This window comes from Scyliorhinus torazame, chromosome 4 (assembly GCF_047496885.1).
Source record: "Scyliorhinus torazame isolate Kashiwa2021f chromosome 4, sScyTor2.1, whole genome shotgun sequence".
NCBI lineage: Eukaryota > Metazoa > Chordata > Chondrichthyes > Carcharhiniformes > Scyliorhinidae > Scyliorhinus > Scyliorhinus torazame.
Window position 1 is genome coordinate 318,758,831 of NC_092710.1, and position 24,758 is coordinate 318,783,588.

General features: G+C 44.0%; 1 protein-coding gene and 1 non-coding gene across 5 annotated transcripts in view; one reads left to right on the top strand and one right to left on the bottom strand.

Annotated features, from left to right (window-relative positions):
* The window catches only part of babam2 (BRISC and BRCA1 A complex member 2), a 374,337-nt gene that overhangs the window by 283,834 nt on the left and 65,745 nt on the right, over nt 1–24,758 (bottom strand). The window lies entirely within an intron of this gene.
* Nucleotides 4,624–4,702, top strand: trnas-aga (transfer RNA serine (anticodon AGA)). The gene has a single exon. It is a non-coding gene; the product is annotated as a tRNA-Ser (tRNA).

The window sequence follows — 24,758 nt, forward strand, 5'->3', positions numbered from 1 at the left end:
TTTTGTTTCTTTTTCTTGTTGGGGGGGGTTTGTTGAAAATTTGTTGAAAAATTTGAATAAATATATTTTCAAAAGAAAAAAGAGAATACCGCCCATCATGTTTAGCACAGTGCTAAATCGCTGGCTTGGAAAGCAGACCAAGGCAGGCCAGCAGCACGGTTCGATTCCCGTAACAGCCTCCCCGAACAGGCGCCGGAATGTGGCGACTAGGGGCTTTTCACAGTAACTTCATTTGAAGCCTACTTGTGACAATAAGCGATTTTCATTTTCATTTCATGTTGTGTAACACTACTATCGTGCTAAATGAGATAGACTTCAAACACATCTAGCAACTCAAGACTGGGCATCCATGAGGCGCTGTGGGCCATCAGCAGCAGCAGAATTGTACTCAACCACAATTTGCAATCTCATGGACTGGCACATCCCCCACTCTACCATTACCACCAACCCTAGTTCAATGAAGAGTGTATGACAGCATGCCAGGAGCATACCGAAAAATGACATGTCAACCTGGTGAAGCTACAAGACAGGACTACTTGTGCGCAAAACAGCATAAGCAGCAAACGACAGACAGAGCTAAGCGATTCCACAATAAACACATCAGATCTAAGCTCTGCAGTGCTGCCATATCGAGCCGTGAATGATGGTGGACAATTAAACAACTCACTGGAGGAGGAGGCTCCACAAATATCCCCATCCTCAATGATGGAGGAGCCCAGCACATCTGTGCAAAAGACCGCGGAAGCAGTCGCAACAATCTTCTGCCAGAAGTGCCGAGTGGATGATCCATCTCGGCCTCCTCTGGTGTTCCTCAACGTCACAGTCTTTGGCCAATACGATTCACTTCACGTGATATCGACAAACAGCTGAAGGCACTGGATACTGCAAACTGTCCGTGACAAAATTCCGGCAATTGTACTGAAGACTTGTGCTCTAGAACTTGCCGCATACCTAGCCAAGCAGCTAGAACACTGGCATCGCGGAAAATTATCCAGGTGTGTCCTGCACAGAAAAAACAAGACAAATCCAATCCAGCCAATTACCACCCTACCAGTCACCAGTAAAGTGACGGAAGGAGTCATCAACAGTGCTATCAAGTGCTGCTTACTCAGCAATAATCTGCTCACGGATGCTCAGTTTGGGTTCTGCCAAGTCACTCAGCTTCTGATCTTATTACAGCCTTGGTTCAAACGTGGACAAAAGAGCTAAATGCCAGAGGTGAGGTGTCAGTGACTGCCCGAGATATCAAGGCAGCATTTTACAAGTGGAAAGTTACATTCGCGCCAGGTTACATTCGTGCCACACAAGTGCCAGGCAATGATTATCTCCTATAGGAGAGGATCTAACCATCGCCCCTTGACATTGAATGGCATTACCATCGCTGAATCCCCCATTATCAACATTCTGGGGTTACCATTGATCATAAACTGAACTGCACTAGCCATATTAATACTGTGGCTACCAGAGCAGTTCAAAGGCTAGGAATCCGACGGCAAGTAACTCACCTCCTGACCAGCCACCCCCAGGTGCTTGTCTACCATCTATAAGGCACAAGTCAGGAGTGTAATGGAATACTCTGCACTTGCCTGGATGAGTGCAGCTTCAACAACACTCAAGAAGCTTGACACCATTCAGGACAAAACCATTCAGGACAAAGCAGCCCGCTTGATTGCAACCTTTTCCACAAACATTCAATCCCTCCACCGCCGACGAACAATGGCATCTGCAAGATGCATTGCAGGAATTCGCCAAGGTTCCTTAGGCAGCACCTTCCAAACGCACAACCACTGCCATCTATAAGGACAGGAGGAGCAGACACCTTGCAATCCCACCACCTGGAGGTTCCCCTCCAAGTCACTCACCACCCTGACTTGGAAATATATCTCCGCTCCTTCACTGTCGCTGTGTCAAAATCCTGGAACTTCCTTCTTCCTACACCTCAAGGACTGCTGCGGTTCAAGAAGACAATTTACCACCACCTCTGAAGGGCAACTAGGGATGGGCAATAAATGCTGGCCTAACGAGTGACTCCCACATCCCGTAAATTAATTTTTGAAAAAGAACAGGAGAATGTAGGAATACTGCACTCAAGTATGGGAAAAGGCAAGAAAAATGGAAGAGAAGAACAACGGTTTGCAAAAATGAGAGCCATGCAGGATTGAGAAATGGTGAGCATCATGGGGCCTGGACCAGAGTTTTACAACACAAAAAGGGGTGTGATGATTGAAGGAATTTAGCAATATTGGCATCTAAATATTGGGACAAGTTAAGAGTTAAAAGCCTGGGAGTAGTGTTTTTGGCTGCAATAGTCATGCTTTAAAAAAAGGATTATATTTTGCTTTTGATAAATAGCAGGTAAAAGTGATCAGAAGGATGTGGATTGACTGGGGAGGTCCCTGGTGAGTTAGTGTGCTTTTGCAGCCTGCACAGATGAAGGGCGGGATTCTCCGACCCATCGCCGGGTCGGAGAATCGCGGGGGTTTGGCGTGAATCCCACCCCTGCCGGCTGCCGAATTCTCCGGCGCCGGAGATTTGGCGGAGGAGGGAATCGCACCACGACGGTCGGTGGCCGCTGGCAGCGGCCCCCCCGGTGATTCTCCGGCCCGCGATGGGCCGAATGGCCACCCGTCTTTTGCCGGTCCCGCCGGCGTAAATTAGAGTAGGTTCTTACCGGCGGGACCTGGCCCGGGGAGGTGCCCCCACAGTGGCCTGGCCCGCGATCGTGGCCAACCGATCCGCGGGCGGGCCTGTGCCGTGGGGGCACTCTATTCTTCCGCTCCGGCAGCTGTAGCGGTCCGCCACGGCCGGTGCGGAAACGAAGCCCTGTGCGCATGCGCAGGGATGACGCCAGCACACGCTGGCGCTCCCGGGCATGAGCCAACTCGCGCCAGCTGGCGGAGGCCCTTCGGCGCGGCGTCAAGGCCCATCCCCGCCGGCTGGCGGCACGCAAACCACTCCGGCGGCGACCTAGCCCCTGAAGGTGCGGAGGATTCCACACCTTTGGGGCGGCCCGACGCCGGAGTGGTTCACGCCACCCCTTCTCACCAGAGTTGCCCGCCCCGCCGATTACGGCAGAATCCCGCACAAGGTTTTTTTCAGCTTCAGAAGATGTGGTCATTGATGGGTAGAGCTCGGAAGGCAGTGACAAAGTGAATTTGGAGAAGCTTTAACTGAGTCCACAATTCTTTCCAAGTAGGATAGTTTAAAAAAAAAGCAACAATATTTTAAAGCAGAGCAATCTTGTCTGAAGACAAAGAGGCTGAAACAACTTAGTTGAAGCAGCTATTTGAAGACATTCAACATGACTCTGAAGGGGTTCCAACCAGAGCCAAATCTGTTTTATAAAGCAAGTATTACTCTGTGCCCTGCTAATTTTAAGCTGGTTTGAGAGCTGTATGCGACTTTTCTTCTTGTTTAACGGGAAATTGTAAAGTGGCGTTAAGGGGTAATTGTAAGCTGTTATTTTTGGGTGTGAAGTTAAAAGTTTAAGATTGTATTCATGATAAATTTTTGTTTAGAAATACCCAAAGCCCTATTTTTTCATGCAATCACTCCTGCAGCGGATCATTCTTTCTGCACAGACTTAAAATAGACGGAAACTTGGGGGTTTCGATTCAGTATCCTAGCCACTGTTGGAGCCTGATCCGGGGTTGTAATGAGAACCCCTTTTGCCCAGAGTGTCTGCGCCGGCCATCAAGTACCAATTAATTCTTTAATTTTTAAAATATTTTTTTATTCTCCTCCTTTTTCACATTTTCTCCCAAATTTACACCTAACAATAAACAATAATCAGTAACGAATGTAATGTCAATCCCCATATCAATAACAATCCTCCCACCAAACCCCCAAACATTAGCTCGCACGCTGTAATGTTCTATGTTCTATGTTAACATAAACAAATGACAAGAGGAATCAGGAATCACCATACAGTCCCCCTCCCCCCAACCCTCCCAGCCCCCAACCCCCCTAATGTTCGATGTGATCCAATTCTCGAAAGTGCACAATGAATAACGCCCATGAATTGTAGAATCCCTCCACCCTTCAAATTTGATCTTTTCAAGTGTCAAGAATTCCAGCAGATCCCCCGCCACGTCAGGGCACAGGGCAGAGAGGTTGATCTCCATCGTAACAGGATCTGTCTTCAGGCGATCAACAAGGCGAAGGCTACAACATCTGTCTCCGCAAGCACAATTTATTCTAATCCCATTTTCTGGCACTTAGTTTCAAATGCCAACAAAATGCTTCTTAAATGTTGTGAGGGTTCCGGCCTCTATCACCCTTACAGGCAATGAGTTCCAGATTCCCACTACACTCTGGATGAAAAAGTTGTTCCTCAAATCCTCTCCAAGTCTCCTGCTCCTTACCTTAAATCTTTGCCGCCTGGTTATTGACCCCTCAACGAAGAGGAAAATTCCTTCCTCTCTACCCGATCTATGTCTCTTTGTAGACATTGTTTAGGTCCCCCTCCACCTTCTCTGCTCGAATGAGAACCACCTCAGCCTAACCAACTTTTTTCATTGTTGAAATGCTCCAGTCCAGGCAACATCCTATGAATCTCCTCTGCATCCTCTCTAGTGCAATTACATCCTTCCTACAATGTGGCGACAGAACTGCATATATGGAGCCGTGGCCGAGTGGTTAAGGCGATGGACTAGAAATCCATTGGGGTTTCCGCGCGCAGGTTCGTATCCTGCCGAATACGCCTCTTCATTTTCTCTATGGGGCTGGTTTGTAATGCAGAACAAGGCAATCAGCGCAGGTTCAATTCCTGTACCAGCTTACCCAAACAGGTGCCGGAATATGGAGATTAGGGGCTTTTCACAGTAACTTCATACTTGTGACAATAAACGATTATTATTATATTATCATTAGTACTCCAGCTGTGGCGTAACCAGTATTTTATATAGCTCCATCATAACCTCCCTGCTCTTATATTGTGCGCCTCGGCTAACAAAGGTAAATATCCCATAAGCCTTTCTAATCACCTAATCTACCTCTCCTGCTACCTTCAGGGATCTATGGACATGCACCCCACGATCCCTCTGTACTTCCAAGCATCGTATTGTTCATTGAGTACCTCTTTGCCTTTTTAGTCCTCCCAAAATACATCACCTCACACTTTTCAGGGTTAATTTCTATTTGTCACTGTCCATCTGTCCAGATCATTTTGTAATCCAAGGCTTTCCTCATCACTATTTACTGCGCCACCAATTTTTGTGTCATCTTTCTTCAAAGGGGGAAGGTAGAGGCAGAGAGGAATGGGTGGGGTTGGAGTGCGGAAGACAGTAGGAGAGAAAAAAAAAATAAGAGAGCAGGTGGGAGAGAGAGAAGACAGCAAAAGAGATGGTGAACAATGGGTCAAGGACAATTCTCCACTAAATGGAAAGCCACAAGCCAGAATCCATTGTCATTATCGTGGGATTTCTTTTAAGGAGGGAAGGAGAACAGAGTTGGGCAAGGATTGTAGATAATAGGTCTTTGATCTATAAGTGTGCAGATGAAGTTGCCCCAACAACAAATTATTTAATTTGAGGACTGACTCGGAGTCCTATCTCTACTCCTCAGACCCACCCCCCTACTTTCCATTTAGACAGATTCTTTGCATACCTTTACACATCTACAATTTGATGTCTCAGTGCCTCTGCCAATCCCTGCACCTGATAATTTTCTCCACTGATTTTCTATGCAAATCAAAAAGTAATTCAATCACGTCACCTCTCTCAGTCTTTAAATTTGTTTTTATTGATATAGTTTTCCAATTCTTAATTTACAATTGGTTATTTTCATAAACACTTTGCAATTTCAAATTGGCAGTTTTCTAAATGCTTCCTCACCTCATTTGCTTCCTACCTCTCGAGTTTTGGTTTTCTGCTAGCTTACTTTCAGTTTAAAAAAAAGTTAAGAAAACCTTGGCTAACAGGGAGCTTTCAGTAAAGACAAAACTTTCAATATTTTTGTTTGCTTTATGTTTATCTCGTCAAACCGCTCAAAAAAGTTAAAACAATGAGTTGCCTATTGATTCAAGTTATTTTTGTACAGGATACTCTGATTTTCTGGAAACTACTTAATTGTTGGGAAAGGGCATTCAATCCATTCTCTTTTGATGGATATAAAAGCAGATTCCCATTAGGTGAAAGGGCAGTGGCCATGTATACTGTGCCACTCCATCTACTTGCATCAGCCAATTTCTGTCTTCACATGACGATATATTGACCTCCATAGGTTGCGTAATTAATCTGTACATCTGGAGAAACAAAAAGGGCACTGTCTCTTTCTGGGAAAAAACACTTAATTTACTATGATGTAATCTTCCAGGAATAGAGTTATCAGCATCTTGTCCACCACTAATTCATCCAACCAAAAAAACCAACAGAACACCATCATATAGCACCACTCCACAGATTACAGAAAGGAATTCCATTGTTTTCTTTGATTGGAATAGAAACAATTGCTGCTCTGCTCACTGACTAATCTCAATAACACAGTGCTTTACTACTGTGTCGAGAATTAATTACGTTGCATCTCCCACCCACATTGTTTGGTAAAATCTGTCTGTCTTTGCCTGCTGAAATTCAGAGTCTTGTGCAGATACGTTTTATGAACGAGTTATTTTAGCTATCAGGAAAGCAAGAAAGAAAGAAAAGAAAGAAAGAATCTTCGAGAGTAAAACAAAGTTGCTGATGCTTTCTTCGTCCCAATTAATTTGTTGCATTGAGAAACTGGTCCCTATACTATTGCTTTCAACAACTTTTTAAACAAAGCACCTTTAAACTTAATGAAACGTTGCAAGGTACTTCACAGAAGCATTACGAAATACAACATAAGGAGATATTAGGTTAACTGATCTAAAGGTTGGTCAAAGATGCAGTTTTAAGTTCGAGTTAAAGCAGGAAAGTGAGGTAGAGGGATGCAATGATGAAATTCCAGAGTTTGAGGCCTTGACAACTGAAGGCACACCCACCAATGGTAGAGCAATAATGTTTAGGAATACACAAGAGGCCAGAATTAGAGGATTGCAAATATCTTCGAGCGTTGTGACACTGGAAAAGATTAGAGGTGAGGGGGGTGAGAGACCATGAAAGGATTTGAAAACAAGGACGAGCATTTTGAATCAAGATGTTGCTTCACTGCGAGCAGAGGGGTGTTCGGGAAACAGGACATAGCACAAGACACAATCAGCAGTATTTTGGATGGCCTCAAGTTTACAGTGGGTAAGGATATGGGACATGGATCAGGAGTGTGTTGTAATAATTGAGTCTAGAGGTAACAAGGCATGAACAAGGATTTCAACAGCAGATGAGTTGAGATAGGAATGAAATCGAAATGTTATAGATGTGGAAATAACCAAAAGCTCGATAATGTCTCTGTAATCAAACCTTTGTTTATACTCCACAAGGTTCTTGGAGAGATGGAATTAAACTCAGAATCGTTTCTGAAGTCAAATGAAGTATGATTTAATCTCCCACAGGAGTCAATTTGTTCTAGAGTCTAACTAAGGTCGTATACTTGGTACTTGCTACCTTTATAGCATTGGTGCAAAGATGTGGATTTAACGGTCTAATTAAACCATTGTTGATTTCGTAAAAGTACATCTGGTTCACGAATATCCTTTAGAAAAGGAAATCTGCCGTCCTTATGTGGTCTGGCCTACACTGACTCCAGACACAAATGTTTACACTTAGCTGCTCTGAAATGGCCTAGCATGTCACTCAGTTTATATCAAGCCACTGGAAAGTCAATATGGAATGAAACTAGACAGACCCACCCAGCACTGGAAAAGGACAACTGCAAACTCAGCTCTGTCAACCCTGTGAGGGATCATACCTTACAGATAATGTCCCAGGCATCACCGTCCTTGGGTATGCCCTGCCCCACTAACAGAGAAGGAAGGGGTGGCACAGTTGTACAGTTAGGAGTGCTGAACATTTATCCTGGACCCAAAGAAGTTATGGCATCAGGTCAAACAAAGGTTTCATTGTTTTTTTGAGTGTGAACCTGCAAAAATCAGGCCTCTGAATCGGTGCAGCTCCCTCTACAGGACATCTGTAGTTTCTGTGAGCAGTCAAAGAAAAAGATTCTTCAAAATAGCCAAACTGATGAATCCTCAAGTGTTGACTTCAACCCAAAACTGTAAAGTTTCATATAGAAAGCAAATAAACATGGCACACTATGGAGGACCCAGGTATCAGCAACTTTCAGATTTCCACATTTAAGTGCACACATATGGACACCATACTTGGGAGCCGGTTTAGCTCAGTTGGCTAGACACCTGGTTTGCGATGCTGAGCAAGGCCATCAGTGCGAATTCAATTCCTGTACCGGCTGAGGTTATTCATGAAGGCCCTGCCTTCTCAAACTTGTTCCTTGCCTGAGGTGTGGTGATCCTCAGGTTAAATCATCACCAGTCAGCTCTCCCCCTCAAAGGGGAAGCGGCCTATGGTCATCTGAGACTTATGGCGACTTTACCTTACTTATAGACACTGTAAGTGCTGATAGCTTTACTGTTATTTTCCACACAAAAAAATCCTTTTGCCATCCTCTTAGGCAGTGCATTCTAGACAACAACCTTCTGCATAATAAATGTTTCTGCATGCTGCCTTTCATTTGTTTTGTCATTGATCTTAAATCTGTCTTTCAGTTAGTGACTCGTCTGCCAATGGAAGTTTCTATTTATTTATACAATCAAAACACTTCAAGAGTTTCATGGCCTCTATCAAAACTCCCCAGAATCTTCTCAGCTCTGAAGATAATAACCCTAGTTTATCTAGTCTCTCCATGTAGAAGTCTTTCATCCTTGGTACCATTCTGATAACCTAATTTGTGCCGTCTCTAGGAAAGATGGCTTAAAGTGTAGTGCCCACAATTTCTACAATCTAGTGATTTAGAATGTGCTGGCATAAGTTTCTTGTTTTTTAAAAATATCTTTCCGATCTCCAAATCCAAGAATTCCATATGCCTTTTTAACAGCTTTCTCAACTTTCCTCCTACTTCCAAAATCTTGCACCGTGGTTTCACTTGTTCCTGCATCCTGTTTAATATGTACCTTTTAGATTATATCCAAAATTGATAGATATTTAAATACCAAAGGAACCAAGTGCTTTGGGGAAGATGTAACTCATCAGAAGATCAGCCTTGATCTTTTTGAATGGCAATGCAGGCTTGAAATTCCGAGTAGCCTACTCTTGCCTGATCTATATTCATATATACTGACACTGAATCACTTCACACATCTTTGCCCTTAATTCTTCTGCCTTGTGTCTGACCATTTCACCAGTCTGTATAACTCCTGAAGTCTGTTACAGTTCTCATTCTGGCCTACATTTGCAATCCTACAGCCCTCTGGTACCACGACTAGATTTATGGAGGATTGGAATACTCTGGCCAGTGCCTCAACAATTACGCCAGCAATTTAGGATGAATCCCATCTGCACAAATATACTTTGAATGCCATCAATATTTTAAGTATCTCCTCTTTATCTGTGTTTACCCTCTCACCTTCTGTACTACTTCCTTTACTGACATTAGCAGCTCACTCTTTTTTAATGAAGACAAATGCAAACTATTAATTTAGTAACGTAGCCGTTCCATCTATCGCTGTAAAATGTCTTTAACCTTAGTCGCCATAGTCCCAGATGACCACAGGCTGCTTTCCCCTTTTTTAGAGGGAGAGAGATGACTTGTGGTGATTTAACCTGAGGATCACGCCTCAGAAGGGCATGGTTGAGAAGGTGGGGCCTTCATGAATAAACATGATGGTCCTAAACAGTCTCTTACTGACCCACTTTGGATTGGATTTATTGTCACGTGTACCGAGGTACAGTGAAAAGTATTATTCTGTGTACTCCTTCAACCACCTATTTTTAAGATGGAACTGCTGAATTGTTACCTGCTAATCCGCTGTGATGCACCAATTCTGTCCTTCTTGTTTCCATTTTTGTTCTCCCATGTACTTATTGTAGTCAGTTTGGTTCTCCAATGAGTTATACATCAAACATTTAGCTTTCATTTTTCGATTTCACTTTAATTGCTATATATTTCATTTAGTGCGCTCTAGCTATGAATGTCCTTCCTTTACACACGGCAAAAATATCTCCAAACTACACGTGAACTATCACCATTTTGGAGACTTTCCATTAAAGATATAAATCATGCATGGCTTACATATTTCTCGATTATTTGTTGTTTAAAAGCATAAAACAGGTAAGATGAAAACTAAAATGCCACTCACTATATATTTTGCTGACTTTTTTATTTATGCATATGTGGTATAGACCATTGGGCATCATCGTGCCAGTGACCAGAGTTCAATTCCAGCCTCAGGTGACTGTGTTAAGTTTGCATTTTCTTCCCATGTATTTGTGAGTTTCCTCCAGGCGCTTTGGTTTCCTCCCACAGTCCAAAGATGTGCAGGTGAGGTGGATTGGCCATGCTAAGATGCTAAGTTGCCTCATTGTGTCTGAAAGGTTAGGTTGGTGTTAGACCGTGGCAATATTTGAGTACTGCATCACTCACCAAATGGCAATCGGCTTTACGCAGGTCAATAGTTCAAGTGGACAAGCGGAACACACGAATCGAACCCTGAAAGAACGATTATCAAAGTATCACCAAGAGGGAAGGCCATGGCCCCAGGCTTTTTGCCATTGGTCCTGTGTAGCATCAGGGCAACAGCAAACAGAATAAAAGGCCTGAGTCCATTTGAAGTAATTACTGGCAGACCCATGTCCTTACCAGGAACTATGACCTGCGTAAAGGCGATTATCATTTAATGAGTGATGCACCACTCAAATATTGCCAAGATCTAACAAATGCGATTAGTTCTGCTTCCTTACAGGTATCAGCAGCATGGGGTGATCCTCCCGAAGGCGAGCACGATCTTGTGCCAGGAATTGAAGGCTACATAAAGAAACTGCAGAAAGAACCACTGGGGGCCAAGTGGGAAGGACCCTGCCAGGTGTTACTCACAACCCCAGCAGCCGTAAAGGTGCAGGGAAAGAAGTCTTGGATCATTGTTAAAATAGCTCATTATGATTAAGATAGCCACATTAAAAATGTTTTTTGTCGCCTTGATTTTTGGATGTCTTTTTAATCTGATGAATTATGGCCTTTTCACCCAGGCTCACAAGGAGTTAAATGACAATACCTTTCTTCATATGTCTAGGGTATATGCTGAAAATCTCAACATCTCCAAATGTTGGGTATGCATTGCAATTCTTACCCACTCAGGAGAGGGTATCCCTTTCTTATCTATTCCTTTTGACACTTCAGAAACAGCAGAATGGGATATTTTTCAGGTCAGGGTCTTGTTTTTTAGGATACGTAGTGCCTGTCATCCGTCATCTTCCTTCTTTATCAAGACAACCAGTTCAAATAAATAAGCGTGTCCTCACTGCACAAGATAGATTCCTTGCCCAACTTGCTCCTTTATATTGGGATGCAAAAGTAGCCAAAGATTTGGATAAAATAACAACCATCATAGAAAAAGTAGCTAATGATACCTCTACTGCCCGTGTTAAAGTTTCTGCTGAAATGCTAGCTATCCGTACTGTAACTTCGCAAAATAGAATGGCTCTTGATTATATTCTGGCAGAACATGTGCCTTAATTGGACCAGAATGTTGTACTTGTATCCCAGATAATACCAAAGAAATCACAGATTTGGCAAACCACATACAAAAAGAAAGTCCCGATATTCAGGACGCCAAAGCATGTAATGAGGCAGTGGGGAAGGGAACACTGACAAAGGAGAGTATTTGCAGGCACGGAGATGGGTTGAAGTGTGTATACTTCAACGCAAGAAGCATCAGGAATAAGGTGGGTGAACTTAAGGCATGGATCGGTACTTGGGACTACGATGTGGTGGCCATCACGGAAACTTGGATAGAAGAGGGGCAGAAATGGTTGTTGGAGGTCCCTGGTTATAGATGTTTCAATAAGATTAGGGAGGGTGGTAAAAGAGGTGGGGGGGTGGCATTATTAATTAGAGATAGTATAACAGCTGCAGAAAGGCAGTTCGAGGAGTATCACCCTATTGAGGTAGTATGGGTTGAAGTCAGAAATAGGAAAGGAGCAGTCACCTTGTTAGGAGTTTTCTATAGGCCCCCCAATAGTAGCAGAAATGTGGAGGAACAGATTGGGAAACAGATTTTGGAAAGGTGCAGAAGTCATAGGGTAGTAGTCATGGGCGACTTTAACTTCCCAAATATTGAGTGGAAACTCTTTAGATCAAATAGTTTGGATGGGGTGGTGTTTGTGCAGTGTGTCCAGGAAGCTTTTCTAACACAGTATGTAGATTGTCCGACCAGAGGAGGGGCAATATTGGATTTAGTACTGGGTAATGAGCCAGGGCAAGTGATAGATTTGTTAGTGGGGGAGCATTTTGGAGATAGTGACCACAATTCTGTGACTTTCACTTTAGTAATGGAGAGGGATAGGTACGTGCAACAGGGCAAGGTTTACAATTGGGGGAAGGGTAAATACGATGTTGTCAGACAAGAATTGAAGTGCATAAGTTGGGAACATAGGCTGGCAGGGAAGGACACAAGTGAAATGTGGAACTTGTTCAAGGAACAGGTGCTACGTGTCCTTGATATGTATGTCCCTGGCAGGCAGGGAAGAGATGGTCGAGTGAGGGAACCATGGTTGACAAGAGAGGTTGAATGTCTTGTTAAGAGAAAAAAGGTGACTTATGTAAGGCTGAAGAAACAAGGTTCAGACAGGGCATTGGAGGGATACAAGATAGCCAGGAGGGAACTGAAGAAAGGGATTAGGAGAGCTAAGAGAGGGCATGAACAATCTTTGGCGGGTAGGATCAAGGAAAACCCCAAGGCCTTTTACACATATGTGAGAAATATGAGAATGACTAGAGCGAGGGTAGGTCCGATCAAGGATAGTAGCGGGAGATTGTGTATTGAGTCTGGAAGAGATAGGAGAGGTCTTGAATGAGTACTTTTCTTCTGTATTTACAAATGAGAGGGGCGATATTGTTGGAGAGGACAGTGTGAAACAGATTGGTAAGCTCGAGGAAATACTTGTTAGGAAGGAAGATGTGTTGGGCATTTTGAAAAACTTGAGGATAGACAAGTCCCCCGGGCCTGACGGGATATATCCAAGGATTCTATGGGAAGCAAGAGATGAAATTGCAGAGCCGTTGGCAATTATCTTTTCGTCCTCACTGTCAACAGGGGTGGTACCAGGGGATTGGAGAGTGGCGAATGTCGTGCCCCTGTTCAAAAAAGGAACTAGGGATAACCCTGGGAATTACAGGCCAGTTAGTCTTACTTCGGTGGTAGGCAAAGTAATGGAAAGGGTACTGAAGGATAGGATTTCTGAGCATCTGGAAAGACACTGCTTGATTCGGGATAGTCAGCACGGATTTGTGAGGGGTAGGTCTTGCCTTACAAATCTTATTGAATTCTTTGAGGAGGTGACCAAGCATGTGGATGAAGGTAAAGCAGTGGATGTAGTGTACATGGATTTTAGTAAGGCATTTGATAAAGTTCCCCATGGTAGGCTTCTGCACAAAGTAAGGAGGCATGGGATAGTGGGAAATTTGGCCAGTTGGATAACGAACTGGCTAACCGATAGAAGTCAGAGAGTGGTGGTGGATGGCAAATATTCAGCCTGGATCCCCGTTACCAGTGGTGTACCGCAGGGATCAGTTCTGGGTCCTCTGCTGTTTGTGATTTTCATTAATGACTTGGATGAGGGAGTTGAAGGGTGGGTCAGTAAATTTGCAGACGATACGAAGATTGGTGGAGTTGTGGATAGTAAGGAGGGCTGTTGTCGGCTGCAAAGAGACATAGATAGGATGCAGAGCTGGGCTGAGAAGTGGCAGATGGAGTTTAACCCTGAAAAGTGTGAGGTTGTCCATTTTGGAAGGGCAAATATGAATGCGGAATACAGGGTTAACGGTAGAGTTCTTGGCATTGTGGAGGAGCAGAGAGACCTTGGGGTCTATGTTCATACATCTTTGAAAGTTGCCACTCAAGTGGATAGAGCTGTGAAGAAGGCCTATGGTGTGCTCGCGTTCATTAACAGAGGGATTGAATATAAGAGCCGTGAGGTGATGATGCAGCTGTACAAAACTTTGGTAAGGCCACATTTGGAGTACTGTGTACAGTTCTGGTCGCCTCATTTTAGGAAGGATGTGGAAGCTCTGGAAAAGGTGCAAAGAAGATTTACCAGGATGTTGCCTGGAATGGAGAGTAGGTCTTACGAGGAAAGGTTGAGGGTGCTCGGCCTTTTCTCATTAGAGCGGAGAAGGATGAGGGGCGACTTGATAGAGGTTTATAAGATGATCAGGGGAATAGATAGAGTAGACAGTCAGAGACTTTTTCCCCAGGTGGAACACACCATTACAAGGGGACATAAATTTAAGGTGAAAGGTGGAAGATATAGGAGGGATATCAGAGGTAGGTTCTTTACCCAGAGAGTAGTGGGGGCATGGAATGCACTGCCTGTGGAAGTAGTTGAGTCGGAAACATCAGGGACCTTCAAGCAGCTGTTGGATAGGTACATGGATTACGGGAAAATGATATAGTGTAGATTTATTTGTTCTTAAGGGCAGCACGGTAGCATTGTGGATAGCACAATTGCTTCACAGATCCATGGTCCCAGGTTCGATTCCGGCTTGGGTCATTGTCTGTGCGGAGTCTGCACGTCCTCCCCGTGTCTGCGTGGGTTTCCTCCGGGTGCTCCGGTTTCCTCCCACAGTCCAAAAATGTGCGGGTTAGGTGAATTGGCCAATGATAAATTGCCCTTAATGTCCAAATTGCCCTTGGTGTTGGGTGGAGGTGTTGAGTTTGGGTAGGGTGCTCTTTCCAAGAGCTGGTGCAGACTCAAAGGGCCGAATGGCCTCCTTCTGCACTGTAAATTCAATGATAATCTATGATTAATCTAGGACAAAGGTTCGGCACAACATCGTGGGCCGAAGGGCCTGTTCTGTGCTGTATTTTCTATGTTCTATGTTCTATGTTAAGTGGAAAATTTAAGAAAACCCAAGTCTAACAAACTTTGGAGTTGGGCTACGGACTGGTTGGGATTCTTGGGAGCCTCAGTGGTGCAAGGTCTAGCTATATTTTGTGGACTCATTTTTGCTGTGTATCTTGTATTTTTGACAACCAAATGTGTCTGTAAGAGAATGACAAGAAACCCTGAAATAGCAATACCTTTACAGGGAATGGGACGCTCTTTTTATTGATTCCTTATTCCTGATATTATTTACTAAATCTACTAATGTAAAGGCTTGTAACTCTTCTAAATGCTTGTAACCCATTCCAATGTTGAAGGGTCCATCAAAGACAATTGTGCATGCGTTGTCCTTAGCTTATATTCCTTTCGCTTTACTATTATTATATTATTAATGGATTTATTTTATTAAATTTAAAATAATAAAAAGGGGGAGATGTTGGATTCAACAATTATCATAGATTATCATAGAATTTACAGTGCAGGAGGAAGCCATTCGGCCCATCGAGTCTGCACCGGCTCTTGGAAAGAGCACCCTACCCAAGGTCAACACCTCCACCCTATTCCCATAACCCAGTAACCCCACCCAACACTAAGGGCAATTTTGGACACTAAGGGCAATTTATCATGGCCAATTCACCTAACCTGCACATCTTTGGACTGTGGGAGGAAACCGGAGCACCCGGAGGAAACCCGCGCACACACAGGATGTGCAGACTCTGCACAGACAGTGACCCAAGCCGGAATTGAACCTGGGACCCTGGAGCTGTGAAGCAATTGTGCTATCCACAATGCTACCGTACTGCCCCTGTTATAGAGGGGGGTCCTTTAAAATATTAGCTAAAATGATTCTTGAAAATTATTTAATTTGTAGGAATATGAATAAATTATAATCGTTTGAATACTGTCCATGACTGTCTCAAATGTTGTGGGCAACACGGTGGCGCAGTGGTTAGCATTGCTGCCTCACGGCGCCGAGGTCCCAGCTTCGATCCCGGCTCTGGGACCTCGGCGCCGTGAGGCAGCTCTGGGTCACTGTCCGTGTGGAGTTTGCATATTGTCCCCGTGTTTGTGTGGGTTTCACCACCACATCCCAAAGATGGATTGGCCACGTTAAAATTGCCCCTTAATTGGAAAAAAATGAATTGGGTACTCTAAGTTTAAAAAACAAATGACCGTCTCAAATGTTACAAATAATGTACTACAAGTACATATGAGGGTACATTCGACAAGCTTGAAACAATCTCGTAACTGAGACCAGGCGTGATGCAGGCAGTTTGAACGTGGGACAAGAGTCGTGGGACAAAAGTCATGGGAAAGTTAATTAATTAATTTGGAGTAATTGCTTAATGTCTAATTAACCAATCGCCTGTTAAGTGACTGAGACTTTCCTGAACGAATCAAGGGGGTCTCAGCTGAGAATTAGAACCAATGAAACTAAGTAAGGGGCTGAACCAAGATAAAGATTCCCTTAAGAATGTGATCCATTTAACTGATTGGCATAGAAATTATAGCCGTCGGAGAATCCTTGAAGCATTGGTAAAAATTACTTTTATTAAAGGTCTTTGTTGAAATGACTTTTAAATTTTGTAAATCTGAAGTCACTTTTATTTTGTTTTTGCTTCAGGTCCTTGGTGTCTCGAGGACATTTCGAGAGACACAGGAAAAAGGTCTTTTCCAGTTAATTTTGTGTGAATGTACCAAAATGTGTTCTTAAAGAAATAAACATTACTGAAATTCATTCAACCGGACTGACTTATCTATGAGCGAGAGATAAGGCGAATCTCAGTTGGGTTACAGGGATAGGGTGGGGGTCTGACCCTTGGGAGGGTGTTCTTTCAAAGGATCGGTGCAGGCTCGATGGGCCAAATGGCCTCCTTCCGCACTGTATGGAATTCCTGGGGCACAGGCAGAAAAAGCTCTGCCACAGGAGCTCAATGTTGCTGGACTCAAAGACCCTGAGAAATATAGAAAATAGAAGCAGGAGGAGGCCATTTGGCTCTTCGAGCCTGCTCCGCCATTCATTATGATCATGGTTGATCAAGTTCAATACCCTGATCCCGCCTTCCCCCATATTCCTTGATCTCTTTAGCCCCAAGAGCTATACCTAATTCCTTCTTGAAATTACCCAACGTTTTGGCCTCATAACTTTCTGTGGTAGCAAATTCTACAAATTCACCACTCTCAAGCGAAGACATTTCTCCTCATCTCAGTCCTAAAAGGTTCACCCCATTTCCTCAAACTATGACCCCGAGTTCTGGACTCCCCAGCATCGGGAACATTCTTTCTGAATCTACCCTGTCTAATCCTGTTAGAATTTTCTAAGTTTCTATGAGATCCCTTCTTCTAAACTCCAATGAATATAATCCTACCCGACTTAGTCCCTCGTCATTTGACAGTTCAGCCATCCCTGGAATCAGCCTGGGAAACCTTCGCTGCACTCAGTCCATAACAGGAACATCCTTCCACAGATAAGGACACCAAAACTACACATAATACTCCAGGTGTGGCCTCACCAATGCCCTATACAATTACAGTAAAATATCTCTATTTCTATATTCAAATCCTCTCGCTATGAAGACCTACATACCATTTGCCTTCTTTACTGCCTGCTGTACCTGTGCACTTACTTTCAGCGGCTGATGCATGACTGATGCACGAGGACACCAAGGTCTCGCTGAGTATCTACCTCTCTCAATTTACACCCATTCAAATAATCTGCCTTCATATTTTTGCTACCAAAACAGATAACCTCACATTTATCCACATTATACTGTATCTGCCATGCATGTGCCCACTCACTCAGCCTGTCCAAATCCCGCTGAAGCATCTCTGCATCTTCCTCTCAGATCACCCACTCACCCAACTTTGTATTGTAGCCATGTAAAATGGCTGCGTTCTGATTAATCTGGCCAAAACCCAGTTTAAAACGGCTAACCCGAAAGACTGCTGGGAAAAGCAGCCAAGAAGACACAAGCAGGCAGCTGCAGACAGTATTGCATATTCGGCTCTGGGAAGGTAGCCCAGATCGATACACAGGGCTATCAACAGCCCATCAACCCAGGTATTCACAGTTGCATTCAGGACTGTTTGCAACCAATCTAGTCAGACATCCACAGTTAAATCGGCTATCCCCGGGAACAATTGCAACATATTAGCAATTGAATACCGGGCCAGACCTGTCGGCGCCTGCAGTGGCCGAAACAAAGACAGGTGAGCGACCACCCCCCGATCGAGGAATCGCCTCACCATTGGACACATCGACCCCAGAGATTGGGGACAGATCCAATCACTTGGGACTCAGGGTCAAGGGCCGACCCAGGAGGCGGGAAGCCCCTGGGGCCTATAAAAGTGAAGGTCCAAGTTCAGATCTCGCTCTCTCTCATCTTCGCCTGCTCGAGACCTTCGCAAGACCAGCCACCGGCAAGTGTAAGTTTGAATCCAACGATCGCTATCCGGTAGAGACACCTAGCCACCGACCTGTAGCAGCCTTTTGAATCCCGCGGGCCAGATTTGATTGGACAAGCCATTCGTTTCCCTGACCTGGTGGGCTCTTCCTAAGTTAAGTATTGGCCAGTAGTGATAGGTTTATTATATAAATAGTAGTATTAGGGTATTAATATTGCTTGTTGTATATAATAAATGACCGTTGTTTTAATCCTTACTAAGCGGTGTGCTGTGTTATTAATCATAACCTGAACTTGAACCACGTGGCGGTATCATAAAGATACCTGGCGACTCATGAGCAAAGGTGACCTAAACAGAGCAAATAGACTAAAGCTAAAAAGAGCAACAGTATCATCTGCAAATTTGGAGATAATACATTTAGTTCCCTCTTCCAAATCATTAATATATCATGTGAACACTTGGGGTCCTATCACAGATCCCCAAGGTACACCACTAATCACTGCCTGCCAATCAGAAAAAGACCCATTTATTCCAACTTTATGCTTCCTGCATTAAAACAGCTTTCTATCCATCTCAAGACACTACCCGCAATCCCATGAAAGATCTATTCAGTCGGTGCCTCACAGCTAACCGAACGACGACCAACGAGCCAGAGCCACAGAATGTCAACAGGGGCTGGTTTAGCACAGTGGGCTAAATAGCTGGCTTTTAAAACAGACCAAGGCAGGCCAGCAGCACGGGTTCAATTCCCATACCAGCCTCCCTGAACAGGCGCCGGAATGTGGCGACTAGGGGCTTTTCACAGTAACTTCATTTGAAGCTTACTTGTGACAATAAGCGATTTTCACTTCATTTTCATTTCAACAGCGCTTGGTCTGCCTTAAAAGCCACCATAGTCAGCACCTGTGAGAAGATGCTTGGGCTCTTGACCAGGCAACACCAAGACTGGTTCGATGAGAATGATCAGGAGATCCAGGATCTCCATGATCGTAAACTGGCAGCTCCACCAAAATTCAAATGAGACCAGATGACTGTAGGATATGGGAGCAGAATTAGGCCATTCGGTCCATCGCGCCTGCTCGGCCATTCGATCATGGCTGATGATGTGTTTCTCATCCCCAATCTCCTGCCTTCACTCCAAAACTCCTGAACCTCTTATTAATTAAGAACTGACTTTGTCTGAAAAACACTTAGTGACTTGGCCTCCTCGCGGCAATGAGTTGCACAGATTCACCATCCTCTGGCTGGCTGAAATAATTCTTCCTCATCGCAGTTTTAAAGGATCGGCCCTTCCAGTTTGAGGCTGTGCCCTCTCGTTCTAGACCCTCCTGTCAGTGGAAACATCTTCTCCATGTCCACTTGATCTAGGCTCCTCAGTATTCTGTAAGTTTCAATGAGATTCCCCCTCATCCTTCTAAACTCCTATCGAGTACAGACCCAGAATCCTCAACCATTCCTCATATGACAAGCTGTTCATTCCAGGGATTATTCTTGTGAACCTCCTCTGGATCCCCTCCAAGGCCAGCAAATCCTTCCTTAGAAACAGGGCCCAAAACTGTTCACATTATTCCAAATGGGGTCTGAACAGAGCTTTACACAGCTTCAGTACTACATCACTGCTCTTGTATTCTCATCATCTCGAAATGAATGCTAACATTGCATTTGCCTTCCTAACTGCCAATTGAACCTGCATGTCAACCTTAAGAGAATCCTGAACGAGGACTCCTAAGTCCCTTTGTGCTTCAGATTCCCGAAGCCTTTCCCCATTTAGAAAATAATCTACGCCTCTATTCTTCGGACCAAAGTGCATAACCTCTCACTTTTCCATATTGTATTCCACAGCGTCACGGTCGCACAGCAGTTAGCACTGTTGCTTCACAGTGCCAGGGTCCCAGGTTCGATTCCCGGCTTGGGTCACTGTCTGCACGTTCTCCCTGTGTCTTCGTATACCCTGTTGGAGCAGTTGCTTCTCCCGGATGTAGAAGGGGAGAGTAGGATTGGGGATATACATGGGTGGCTGGGGAAGCAGGGGGCAGCAAAGGTGGTGAGGATTAAGGAGAAATGGGAGGAGGAGGAGACAGGATGGGGAGTGTGGAGTGAGGCGATGCGCAGGGTGAATTCGATCTCCTAGTGCGAGAGAATGAGTTTGATTCAGCTTAAGGTGGTGCATTGGGTGCGTAGGACTCGGGTGAGGTTGAGTGGGTTCTTCCAGGGAGTGGCAGACCAGTGTGAGAAGTGTGGGCAAGGACCAGCAAATTAGATGCATATGTTCTGGGACTGGGAGAAGTTGGAGAGATACAGGGAGGGGTGTTTGGAACGCTATCAAAGATTGTGGGGGTGGAGCGGACCCTATGGTGGCAGGGTATCGTGAATGCCAGAGCTGATGGAGGAGAGGAAGACAGACATAGTGGCTTTCGCCTCTCTCGTTACCTGAAGGATTTTGCTGGAAGGGCGTTCGACAAAGCCACTAGGAGTGGCGGCCTGGCTGAGCGACCTGTACAGATTTCTCTGACTGGAAAACATCAAGTTTGAATTGAGGGGATCAGCGGAGGGCTTTGAGACTGAAGACCACCCCACCTTCTACCTTTGAGCTGCAGTATGTAGACAACATCTGTGTGCTTGCAAACTCAGAGGCAGAGTTACAAACCATCGTCAACGAATTCACCGAAGCATGACAGAATGGGCCTCAGACTAAACATCCGGAAAACAAAAGGTTCTTTATCAGTCCGCTCCTGCCCCAACCATCAGGATCCATGGTGAGCCCCTGGACAATGTGGATCATTTACCATACCTCGGGAGCATTCTCTCATCGTGAGTAGACATCGACGATGAAACCCATTGTGGCCTCCAATGCTCCAGTGCAGTCTTCGGGCGCTTGAGAAACAGAGTGATCAAAGACCGAGACCTCAAATCCAGCACCAAGCTAATGGTCTACAGATCATCTATGGTCCCGCCCTCCCGTATGCATCAGGAACATGGACACTGCACAGCAGACACTCAAATCCTTGAAGAGATATCACCAATGTTGCCTCCTCTCCCTCAGTGATCCCTTGCCATTTCGGAGCTTGGAGTAGAGCATTTAGTTTAGTAGTCTTGTTTCGGGCATGGAGACAATGTACCTGACCATTGCAGCTGGTCGAGCGTGACCAGTGCCTCAACAATGGGGATATTGGCCTAGGAAAAGACGTTCACGTTGGTTCGTCTATCCTGCCTGCCGAGCCAGGATTGAACTATTCAGCCACTGCAGAACTCACCTTGCCAGAGTGGAAGCAAGTCATCGTCAATCCTGGGGGACTGCTAAAGAAGATATTCATGGGGTCCAAGATGCATCATTAACATTGTTGCACCAGTATTGCTTTGACTTTTCAGCTACATGTGGTAAAAATGTACTGTGATCCAAATGGTAAAGTAAAAAAGTGCAATTAACGTTGCTCGCTACTGCAGTAATTTTCTGGTTCAGTATTGCTGTTTTAAAAATGTCAAGTGATCCTACTCTACTCAATTATCTTCCAAATGTTACTTTGTGTATCTCAAAAAACTGTTCATTTCTTCCACTGAGGTTCAGTACAGAATGTCTGTAAAAAGAAAATGTCAGTACTTGATAATTTTCTACTCCAATGAATGCTATTTTGAGCTTGAAATGTTATTTCAATTGCATCATGAGCTACCAAAAGGCTTGCAGTAAGAAAAAACAAAAATTGGATTAGTTGCTATGAATAAAATCGCAGTTGAAACTATGCAAATTGCCTGTAACATTGGGTAATTTCTCATCATTTAAATTCAGTATTTAATATCAACTTGCCAGAAAGAATAGTATTTCTTGCCAAATTGTTCAAAATTGTTAAAATCAGCTACTTGCAAATGCCCAGAGTGTTCTCTTCCTGTGCATTACCAAAAATATGATAGTAATATTCTTAGAATTGTCCCTCGAGTGATATTTGCAGAATGATGGCACTGTGGTCACTCCTTTCCTACTTTGGCTCTTCAATTATGTCAGTTGGACAAAATGGTTGCCATGTAACAATGACTCACTACACACAAAGTATTTAAACAAGCAGCTGCTTGTTTCAATTTTAAAAAAACAGAAATGAGCCATTGGCTGGTTTGAACTAATGCAATAAATTTCACTGGAACAAGGTGACTCCTGCAAGAAGAGTCCAGAAAAACCACACTGGTACCCCAGTACTAAAAACTACTCTTCATTTCTGCACAAACTAACCTAAAGTAAATTCCTTGAAGATCTGAAAAGAAACCAATCACAATAAGGGCTTCAGAACTTTCTACGGTATACACTAGATCAACAGCTTCCGAGCAAGGACTTTAGCATAAGCCCTCTTCTTGGCATGATGCCACACCAACAATATTAGTTCTTCTGGAATCATAGACATAGTGAATTATTCACTGCCCCACCAAACGTCATTGAAATATATGATAGTTAAACAGAACCTTTAGTAATTACGATTTGAACATAACGATAACTGCCAATAGTCAATACATTTTAAGGGTAGCAAAATTTAGTCTCTGACACCTTTATTTGAACTCCTCAGCAAATGATTTTTACAGGACTATATATACCACCTGTCCCTAGTGCGCGATTCCAAACACAGATAAAATAATGCACAAGCTGCAAATTTAAACACACCAAATTTTTCCTACCCACTAAAAATAAGTGTGCCCACAGGTTACAGAGGAGGATACAGAAGGCACCAGACAAATGCTCTACATGCTTGTTTGATATGAAGAAGAAAATAAATGCTAACACCCAATGGCTTCAGCTGCATAGTATGCAACGCACTTAATTTATCAAATCAAAAGTACACCTTTAAAAAAAAAATAACACTTAGACATCTTGTGAGAGGGATCTAGGCTTGGTCAAAATCAGTAACAATTTGAAAATTATTGGACCTTTTCTAATGAAAGAGAAGCATGCTTTTCAGAGATGGCTAGAATGTCAGCTTTCTATAGATCAAGGCCTAATAAGATCATTTGGCCACAATTTCAGATGAGTGTGTGGAAACAAAATGCAGGGCCAGAAGAGGACCAAACAATTAATTTTTAAAAGCTGAAAGCTTCTGTGGGGCCAAGTAGGTCCTTCTTGAGGCTCCTGGTTCCTAAATCCCCAACCCCCCCTCCTTTGGTCCTGGTTGGCAGCTTCTTGCCACCCAACATTTGGTTCCTCCTGCCTGCCAGCTGCTTTTGTTTCACTTTTTCAAGCAGATAACTGATGACGGCAAGGCCAGAAAGCTAGAGGAATAGTAGTCTCATCTATGCTGAGGTCAGAGAGAGGAATGAAGGTAGGGGTGTGGCACTCAGCTTGCTTCCTCATCCATCTATACATCAATTAAAAGTGTAAAAATGTCTTAGCTGACTAATTCACTTTTTCTGATTCCAGATCCAGACATATACCATAACGCAGATTCTTATCTTTACCATAACACAGTTTTATCTCTTTTCCAAGTTCCACCAAGGAACGGGTACACCCTATGTCACCACAATCTCTCATCTTTGTTGTAACAGTTGTCCACGAGGCGGTCATAAAATTTCACAGCCGTGGATATCACCATAGAATCTTATTGCACAGAAGCGACTAATCAGCTCATTGTGCCTGCATTGGAAATTCCCTATCCTAACGACATTTTGCATCAATAACAGTCTCTTTCTTTTCATGATTTCGGTGATTCCAGTTTCATGTCCTATACTTATGACTCAGTAACTGGTGGAAATAGTTTTTTTTTCCAGATTTATCTCATCAAAAGACCCGAGAGAATTACTTCGCTGTTATATAAGATTTTTTGTGGATAGGGTGCCAACCAAGAAGGCTACTGTTTCCTGGATGGTGTCAATTTTTTTAAGTGTTGTTGGAGTTGCACCCATCCAGGCAAGTGGCGAATATTCCATCATACTCCTGACTTGTAGATGGTGGACAGGATTTGGGGAGTCAGGATGGGAGTTACCGTCTGTATTCGGAGTCTCTCACCTGCTCTTGCAACCACAATATTTATATGCAAAGTCAAGTTCAGTTTCTGGTCATTGGTAATTCCCAGGATGTTGCTTTAATAATCTTAATAAGTGTCACAAGTAGGCTTATATTAACACTGCAATGAAGTACTGTGAAAATCCCCTGGTCGCCACACTACTGCTCCTGTTTGGGTACACAGAGGTAGAATTCAGACTGTCCAATTCACCCAATGAGCACATCTTTTGGAACATGTGGGAGGAAACCAGAGCAGCTGGAGGAAACCCACGCATACAAGGGGAGAAACTGCAGACTCCGCACAGATAGTGACCCAAGCTGGGAATCAAACCCAGGTCCTGGTGCTATGAAGCAACAGTGCTAACCACTGTGCTGCCAGTGGAGAATTCAACGATGGTAAGGCCGTTAAA